Source organism: Lathyrus oleraceus, chromosome 7 (assembly GCF_024323335.1).
Source record: "Lathyrus oleraceus cultivar Zhongwan6 chromosome 7, CAAS_Psat_ZW6_1.0, whole genome shotgun sequence".
NCBI classification, from domain to species: domain Eukaryota; kingdom Viridiplantae; phylum Streptophyta; class Magnoliopsida; order Fabales; family Fabaceae; genus Lathyrus; species Lathyrus oleraceus.
The window spans coordinates 89,404,134-89,413,947 of record NC_066585.1 but is presented as its reverse complement, the minus strand read 5'-3'; positions in this window follow the sequence as shown (position 1 = coordinate 89,413,947).

Genomic DNA, 9,814 nt, shown 5'->3' with positions numbered 1-9,814 from the left:
TCAACAATATATTTATATACAATAATGAGCTCAAATGAGCAAAAGGAAAATGATATAAACATAAAATATGAGCTCAAGTGAGCAAAGGGAAAAGGCAATATGAATAAATGAGCAAGAAAGTAAATTGCATTAAAGTAAATTGCAAGAAGTTAAATGCTTGAATTAAAGTTAGTAGTTAGTATGGTTAATGTTAGTGTGTCATAAGACAATTTAGCGCTATGTTAAGCAATCGTAAGTGGACTAATGTAGTAGTAACACCTATCTGAGGTCGGTCAATAAAACTATAGGCAAATAAACACAAGTTAGAGATCATGACTAGTAAGCCAAGCTCCTATAACTTTCCATGCCAAAAGAAAAGAAGGAAAGCCTTGTATGGATTTTAGGTTTTTTGCTTGACCAAGAAGCAACCTATCTTGGACACAAAGCAACTCACTTGATCTTTGATCAAGTTGAGTTTGATTTGGATCAAAGAAGGTTAAGCCTCTCATATGTCAAGACCAACCACAAATCATTAACTCATTGACCAAAAGAAAAAGGAAAGAGATGAAGTGAAATGAAGATGAAATGAATAAAGAAGAATTCAAATGACATAATCAAAACACAATGATCAAATCTGAATCAAATCATCATCAACCAATGTAAAACAGAAGAGAAATGAACATTAGAAGTCAACAAAGTCAAACATATTTTTTGGTATTTTTGGAATTAAAATAAATGCAAAAATTAAAATGGACAAAGTATGGTCAAACCTCAAATTCAATTCAAATCAACTTGGATAAGTCCAATTGAACCATCATAGGTCTAACATGGTCAAACGAGGTTTGACAAATTTTCTCAACATTTTTTGAAAACAGAAACTATTTTAAAACAATTAAAAACAAAGAAAAATAATACAAATGAACTAAAATCTCAAATAAATTAAGAAATTGATGAGACCATTTTTCATAGACTTATCATGATCCATATGTGTTAAGAAAATATTTTTGGAATTTTTGGATATCAAAAAGTATTTAAAATGAATTAAAAACTATCAAAAACAAAATAATTCACAAAAAATATTAAATGAAGTCACAAAAATAATTAAAAATCAGATTATGAAACTATACTTTTCAAGAATTTTTTTGCCATTGGTCTCATATTTTTATGACTTCAAATAAAATAGTTATGAATTTTTTGATATAAAAGAAATTAAAACAGAAAAATAGAAAATAGGAAAAAACAAGGAGCGTTGGATCTACTTCATTAAATGACATGGCTTCATCAAACAGTCCAAAGGCGCGTTCTCACCATAGTCCACATTCAAGCGCGCAACAAACATATTTAAAAAAAGTCAAATGAAACAAAGGCCATGATTAAAACGTTGGAGCCAGATCTGAAGGCCATAATGCATCCACGTGGGGATGGTGGTGGAAACCACAATCTTCTCCGGTGGACCAACCAATTCTGGCCACTAGTTGCAGGTTTTGAAACTTTAATGAAAATAAACAAACGTGGTACCAAAATGAAGCTGGGGTGATGTACATCACCCGTGTAACCTTGGATTGTCCTCAAGATTTCTATCAAGTGAGAAATCTGAGCTTGAAACTCAAGGCGTGCAAACTGAAATGCTTCAAAACATGAAATCAAGACCACCACTGGCCTGCCTCTTGCTCGAGGACTTCAGAAAACAGTTTGAACACAAGCAATTCACATTGTATGATGAGATTCAGGTCAAAACAGTTTGATGATATACCTTTGAAGAGCAGCTTTGTGCAACACGATCTACTCAAACTCTTGCTTCCAATTTGATCAGGAGATGGTGAGGATGCAAGGCTTAGGAATTGAAACTTGAAGATCAACTGATTGTGTTGAAATTCAAGTTTGAAATTGAGAAATAAAAATCAGAATTCCTTTGAGTATGGTTGGGTTTTGATTTCAGCAGAGCTTCAGATCACCATAAGGTTGAGATTTGAATGAGCCAAGGCTTCTATTTATAGCTGAGCTTGATGCCAAGTGAGGAAATACTCGTGTGCATGAAGCTTTGGGTCCTCCATGCATGGGCCTGTACAGCCGCATGTGAGACCTAAACTTGAATGGAATAGCATGATGATATCATTTGAAAATGGTTTGGACGTGCAAAAGGCCTGTTGTTAGCTTATGCATCAAGTTACAAAGTGAATTGCATAATTGGGCCTAAACATTCATCTCTTCGAAAGTCACACATAGAAAATATAAACATGGTGGTGTAAGTAATGGTTGGAAAGGTCTTGACATAAGGAACAAAATTTATGTTGGGAAAAAATCCATTTGGAGTTTGGAAATTTATGAAAAATGGTCTTGAAGTTTGAAGTACAAAACATGTCTTTGGAAAATTTGCCAAAAATGATCAACTTCAAGCCCTTCTGTTTCAGTGATGCAAGCCACAAATGGACAAACCTACAACATCAAAGTTGTAGATCTTTTCAAGATGGTCAATTTAGACTCAAATTTAGCATCATTTGGATTTTGGATGAGGAAGTTATGGGTACTTGAATTTGGACATTTTTTCAAATTCAATGGTTTTGGTCCAAAGTGACCTATAATGTTTTGTATTATCACATGTGTTTATTTTAGGATTATGAAATTTTGTCCAACATAACATTTGAAGCAGACATATTAATATTTCCAATTTAATTGGTCTCACCTCAAACTCATAAAAAATTAAGAAGTTAGGTCCTTAGGAAGTTGACCCAAAATTAGGGTTTCAGCCAAAATGACCTATAATGGTTTGAAATAGATGATGACCTTCCTAGTTTCAAATGGATTTTTGATGAACATAAAAGTTGTTCATATGGTTCTTAAGAACAATGTTTCTCTTGGGGTCATCTTCATTTGACAAACACATCACAAGTTGTGTATTAGTGGATCTCAATTTAGTAAGATGACTTGAGTGGTCAACTTCTCAAGGCCAAACTTCAAACCTTGATGAATGAATGATTGAGGATACTCACATAGGCTCATATATGCATAAAATAACAAATGAAAGAACTTACCTTGATTGAATTTGATCATAGGTTGAGGTTGCTTCATGAGCAAGGCACAGTCAATGCATAGTTGAATTAGGGTTTCCTTGGGAAACAATCCTCAAGCCCTTTGACTTATCTTGATCAAATTGGAAAATTAAGATACTTGGGAGACATATATGATGATTAGGAACTTTGTGAACCATTTTCATGCTTGCTTTCATCTTCATCTAGCCACTTCATTGAGCATAGGAGCCTCTTAGGAGCAGGGAATCCAATGATTACTTGGGCTTCAACATAAAAGAGGTTAGTGACATATTTTTGTGCTTTTGGTTAGTAATCAAAATAATAAAAGCAATAATATACAATTAAAGCATGTTTGGTGGCCTCAAACCAACTCACACAAGTCCCAACCCAAGGGTTAAGGAGCTACACATGCTATGATCCTTGAGGCAATGCAATGAGCAATGATATGATGCCATGAGGGATCTTAGGGTCAAAATTAGGGTCTTACACACTACATAACCCCTCATGCATGAGGGCTCATAGATGCAAAATTGTTTTAACCCATGACCTTTCTTCAGGCTATAAGACCCCAATTTTAACCTTAAGGTCCCTCATGTTATCTCATCATTTGCATTGGCTTTGGTATCACACCCTGGCATCCTCCTTACCCCTCATTCACCGGGTTTTCATTGGGAGAGATCACCAACCATATTTCATTGTATCATACTTTATTTTTCTTTGCTTACTAACCAAATACCAAAAATATGTCCATGTATAGCTTTGTTTCTTTTGTAGGTAGTGTGTGCATCCACATGTGCCCTATCAAGCTCACAACTAGGGTTTGTGACCCTCATGATAAGATATAAATCCAGCAATGGTCCACATTGATTATAAATATCATATATGGATCCCCATGATCTTCATTTATCATTTTTATCAAGAATTCATCAAGATTTTGGAGCTTGTTTGCCTTGGAAGCCCTAATTCATCTAGGTATCTTGTGTGACTTCCTCAACAAGTTTCTTCAATAATTGGTCAAATATATCAAGGTATAATTCATTATACATCATATTATGCATATGTGATCCTCTATGAGTCCCAAAGATCAATAGAACTTCAAGTTTGCAAGTTGGTTCAAAGAGGTTGACTAGAGGAAGTCAACTGGTCAAAACTGGGGTTCCATAGACCCTATCGCCTACAATTTTTGTCATATAAAAATTATTACAAGATAAAATTTATTCTTTATGACATTACAAACAACTTTCATGTTGACATCAAGATCTAGTTTTGCTTGAAAAGTCATTTTTTATGGTGAAAGATTATAGGTCATTTTGTTTGTGCCTAGTTAGAAGGTCAATTTCCAAGGACCATAACTTGCTCAATTTTCATGAGATGAAGGCCATCCAAGTTTCATGATAAACTTAAAGATGTCTTATCCAACGTTTATTCTTTGAGAAATGTCAAATCTAACTTGAAAGGGCATGTGCCAAGAGGAAACATTATAGGTCATTTTGGGCTATCATCATTGAACAAGCAATTTTCCTCAACTTCTAAAATGCATAACTCCCTCATGATAAATCCAAATGATGTCAAATTTGTGACCCACTTGAAGAGGGATAAAATAGATACAACTTTGGTGAAGAAACCATTTTCATTTGGAGCTCATAGCAAAAGTTATTCAAGGTGAAAGAAGTGGTCATTTGACTTTGTACTTAGAAAATTTTCAACTATGTTTAATTTCTCCAACTTCCACCTAAAAATTAATCATGATCCAAGATCCAAATGGAAAGGTGTTAAACATCAAAGTTGTTCCCCTTGATGTCATATTTCCAAAAAGTTCAAGATCACTTCATTTGAACAAGAATTTAGGGACTTGTGCATGGTTCCTTTGTTGGGTTTGTTTTGGCAAGTTTTGAATTCAATTGATCATTTCTTTTTGCATGCTTACATGTGATGATTTCAGTACCCATTATGCACGAATTAGAGTGGGATTTCATCATGGTTTGGGCCTAAATCAATGCCCATGCATCCATGCACCAATGTTGCTATTTTTGGCCAAATTTGAAAAGGGTGCAAAGTTGAATTCCATAGCCTATATATACCATTGCATTGCCTCAAGATCAGTACACACACATTGCCCAAGTCTTGCCAAGCCATCCCAGAACCCTACACCATAGAATACCTTGAGGATTTCTTCGAAATCGAGTTTGAATTTCACCTCTGTTTTGAGATTCAAATTCCAAGGATTCATTGCCTTTTTCATCTCAATTGGTCACTGCAAGCAAGAGGAGGAAGAACCAAGTGAATTCAGATAAAGCCAAATCATAGCTACCCAAAGGTGAATTTTTAAAAACTTTGAGCCTTCGATTCTCTCTCAATTCTTCATCACTCTCTTTGATTATTGGTTGTCTAAAGTCCTACCAATGTAGGTAACAAGATTGAGTTGCTTTCAAATCCATGTATCTTTCAATATACTTGGAATTGGAAGAAATTAAGGCCAGATTCGAGCTCCTGAGCATTTTTTCTTTAAAATGATGTCCTTACTTTTTATTTTGGTGGTGGTTGATGGTGGACCAGTCAGGTGAGGTCCACCGGAGAAGACAATCGGAGCTAGGGCTCCGGTGATGTGTTGGCAAGGTTCCAACCCTCTGATCTCATGTCCACGTTTTAATCTCAACCCTTCTTTTTGATTACCACACGTGTACACGCGTTGACTGTGGCATATGATTGAAGCACACACTTGGCCATCAGATCTGCCACCTCAATTAATGAGGGAGATCTGATGGCCCTTATTTTTTTGAATTTTATTTTAATTTCTGAATTCTCATTTAAACCCTTTATTTTATTTAATTCATAGAAATTTCATTTTAATCCAAAAAACACGGGACTTTCACCAAAAATCTTTAAATATTTTTCTCTTTCATATTTTGAATTAAATTTATTTTTTTGGATTAATTTTGGTATTTTATATGAATTAAATGTTTTTGTGCATATTTTTAATTGTAATAAAATACTTCTGACTTTCTAAAAATCATGAAATTTTTTGTCTAACGTCCGTTGACCTTGTTTAACCTAGGATAAATCCCTTGACCATTTATTTGGTGTTCTGAAGGGATTTGAGGTTTTGTCCATAATAAAATGCATTTAGTTCACTTTTAATTGATTAAATGTTTAAAAATTATGTTAAGCCACTTTTATGGTCTTATGATGTTTGACTTTCTGTTTGGGCCTTGGTCATGGTTAATTTGGTTTTTGTTTGATCAAAACCATTGGATTTAGGGGATTGATGAAATGTACATTTCATGTCCCAAAATGAATGGATGGTATTGATAAGATGAAATTCCTCTCATGATCAATTTGTGTTCCTATTCCCCCTTCCCTCTTCATCTTCATCCCTATTCTTCCCCATTCCCTCATTTGACCAATGATTTCTCTAATATCTAAATGCTAATTGATTCATCAATGACCCTGTGTCAGATGAATCAATACAAGTCTGACTGAGATAGGTCCTTCCCATTTTTTCTTTTAGTGTGTGGTATGTTTTAGGAGTTTGGTTCTTTTTTACCAAATCTCTAACATGCATTAACACCTATATTTTTTTGCTCAGCCTCAAATAGTTGCGACTTCTACATAAGTCCAATTACGATTGCTTAACATAGAGCTAAATTTGATCAAGAAGGCATAACATTCTAGTAAGTGAGATTGTAAGTCTACCATTCTTCATGGAATTGTGTGGAAACTTGACCTTTTTTCCTTTCATGAGAGCTAGTGGCATACTTGTTGAATTATCCAAGTTGGAGCCCTTCTCATGGAAGATGTCTTGGTTTAAGGATTCATACTTATGAATGAATGGTTGAGTGTTCTCCAAAGAATGACTTAATCAATTAAAAATCATCACTAACATTTGACTAACCATTGACTAAATTCTTAATTCATATTGATTTACTTTCAAGTCATTTACTTTATGCACTTTAAATTTCAAGTACCCTTATCATTCATTGCCATTTACATTTCATGCAACTTGTTTATGTTTCAAGTCATTTTCACTTTGCTCATTTGAGCCATATCTTGTGTTTGTATATATCGTTTGTCTGTCTTTGTTTTGCTTGTGGTCTTAGGACCTTAAAACATTTAATAACAACAAAAACCCTAAAAAACATTTGTTGGACTGTTTGGATTTGATCTGAACTTTTGGACTTAGAATTAGGCAACATTCCCTGTGCTAAAGGACTTGCCCAATGCCAAGATTTGAGACTGAGCTACCTTTGACATGCCTTTATTTGATGCAAGACCTTGGATCTCTTTGATTGATCTGCTACTCTGTATTTATGCTTAATTGTTATTTTATTATTATTGTCTATGTTTGATGTTTTGTTCTGAGTTGATCAAGGAATATTCCATCTGCTACATGGGAAGATACTGAAGATTGCTAGCTATTGGAATGCTTGCTTGGATATTATGGATATCTTTATTTGATGCCTTGATCTTCATATGATGCTTGAATATTGCTCATTTCTTATTGCTTATTGCTTGTCAAAGTCCAAAGGAAAATGAGTTTCTATATGACATTCTTGTCTGTTGGATTGCATCCCATTGGTCAGATCTTTTCAACTCTTAAACTTTTCATTTTTGCTTAGGACAATCTCTTCATCTCCTTCCACTTCTTAAATTTCAAAATCTATCCTCTTTTAAAAAAAAAATCTTTTCTTGTGATTTCAAACTTAGACATGTTTTAATGATTAGAAACCTTGACCTTATGCCATTGAATTTTTTTGAAACTTTTTCTTAAATCAAACTTGTAAATGAACTTAAACATATTGACTTTAATTTCAAAAATACAAAAAGAACTAACAACCCCATTCAAATCTTTGGCCTTTTTATGCCTTTTTATTTAAATTTTTATTAAAATCAATTTATCAACTTCTTTGAAATTTTTACCACGAACTACGGGGTTTCGATCCCTCATTTTTATGTTGGTACGTAGGCATAAGACTGAAGGTCTTGTCAAACACAAAAATATAATCAATGAATTCTTTTCTCATCCCCACACTCTATGCTTTATCAAACATCATTTATACCAAAAACATATGCACACAAAAGGGTTCCCTAGGAGTACCTAGGACACTTTGGGTGCTAACACCTTCCCTCTGTGTAACCAACCCCCTTTCTTGTAATCTCTGGAATTTTATTAGTTTTGATTTGAAAACTTCTTATCTTTGGGTTTTGTTCATACTTTTCCCTTTTCCTTTGGAAACAATAAAAACACGGTGTCGACTCTGGTTTTATTAACGTTAAGCTTATCCATAGCTTGATGGTCATGAATTTAACGCTACACAAGCCATCCTCAAGAACCTAGTCGAAGCTTTATTCCTTCCTTAAGTTCCAAAAATATTAAATGTTCCTTCTGGATGAGACCTAGCTGCTTCTTTCAGGAGATAGATTTGTTGAGTCTCCTGATGAGACTTTAGTTGAGTTTCTGAAGAGAGACTTTAGTTTAGCATTTCTAATGAAACTTTAGTTGAGTTCCTCATGCGAGACTTTAGTTGAGTCTTCCTGATGAGACTTTAGTTGAGTCCCTCAGGTGAGATTTTAGTTTAGTCTTCCTGGAGAGACTTTAGTTGACTCCCTTGAAAGATACTTTAGTTAAGTCCCTCGGGCGAGACTTTAGTTGAGTCTTCCTGACGAGACTTTAGTTGAGTCCCTCAGGTGAGACTTTAGTTGAGTCTTCCTGAAGAGACTTTAGTTGAGTCCCTCAGACGAGAATATAATTGAGCCTTCCATGAGGTTGGAAAAGATCCTCATAAAACCATTGCTCATGATGGCTAGGATTTATTTGAAGAAAACAACAATTTAATTATCCTGTAGGGTGGAAAGGATCTTCTTATGAAAGTCCAAAAATGTACTTACCTTGTAGAACGGAAATGATCTACATGTATAAGTCCAACAATATAATTACTCTTTAGGGAAGTAAAGATCTTCTTGTGAAAGTCCAACAATATAATTATCCTGTAGGGCGGAAAAGATCTTCTTGAGGAAACAACTTTTTGTAACAAATTATTGCAATATAATTCAAAAGTCAAACCATAGTAACTTATTGCAAATATCAGAATCTTTTTTAAGAATTTGTGTAACTAGGCGACTCGTGCTCATGCCAATCAACTTTAAAAATATCTCAGATTAACTAAGTTCCATGTTCTAGGAATGATTCTCCCATCCAATTCTTCGAGCTTGTATGCGCCATTATGCAACTTATGATGTATAGAATACGACCCCTCTTAGTTGGTTTTTAGCTTTCCTGGTTGGGCAGACACTACAACTTGTCGTAGCACTAAATTGCCTTAGGAAATTTATCTTCGAACTACCTTGTGTCACACCCCAAATTTGACCCTGAATCATTGAATTAATACATTCATCAAAGCATTTGCATCACCTGCATAACATAACATGCATTTCATCATGCATAATGCCTAGAATGCCAGTCAAAATAAATTTTCGGATCTACAGACAAACCTGTTGAATCAATTTTCAAATGATGTCAAATTAGCGTGCGAAAATTTTTAAAATTGAGCTTGTAGATATCAATTTTATTAATCTATGTTTCACAAAGTTTAACCTGGTGTGTTCATTTTATTTTTTCGACTACTTTTTCAGTAGCATTTTGATCAGCCTCATCCTTTTAACGGGACAATTTTTACTTCAATACTGAACAAAAACTTGTATGTTTTCGAGAAGTTTATTTTACACTGATCATTGTAGTGCATTCAATTTAATTTTTCGGGCACTTTTACACTCGATTTTTAATCATATTCATTCATTTTGTTTTTATT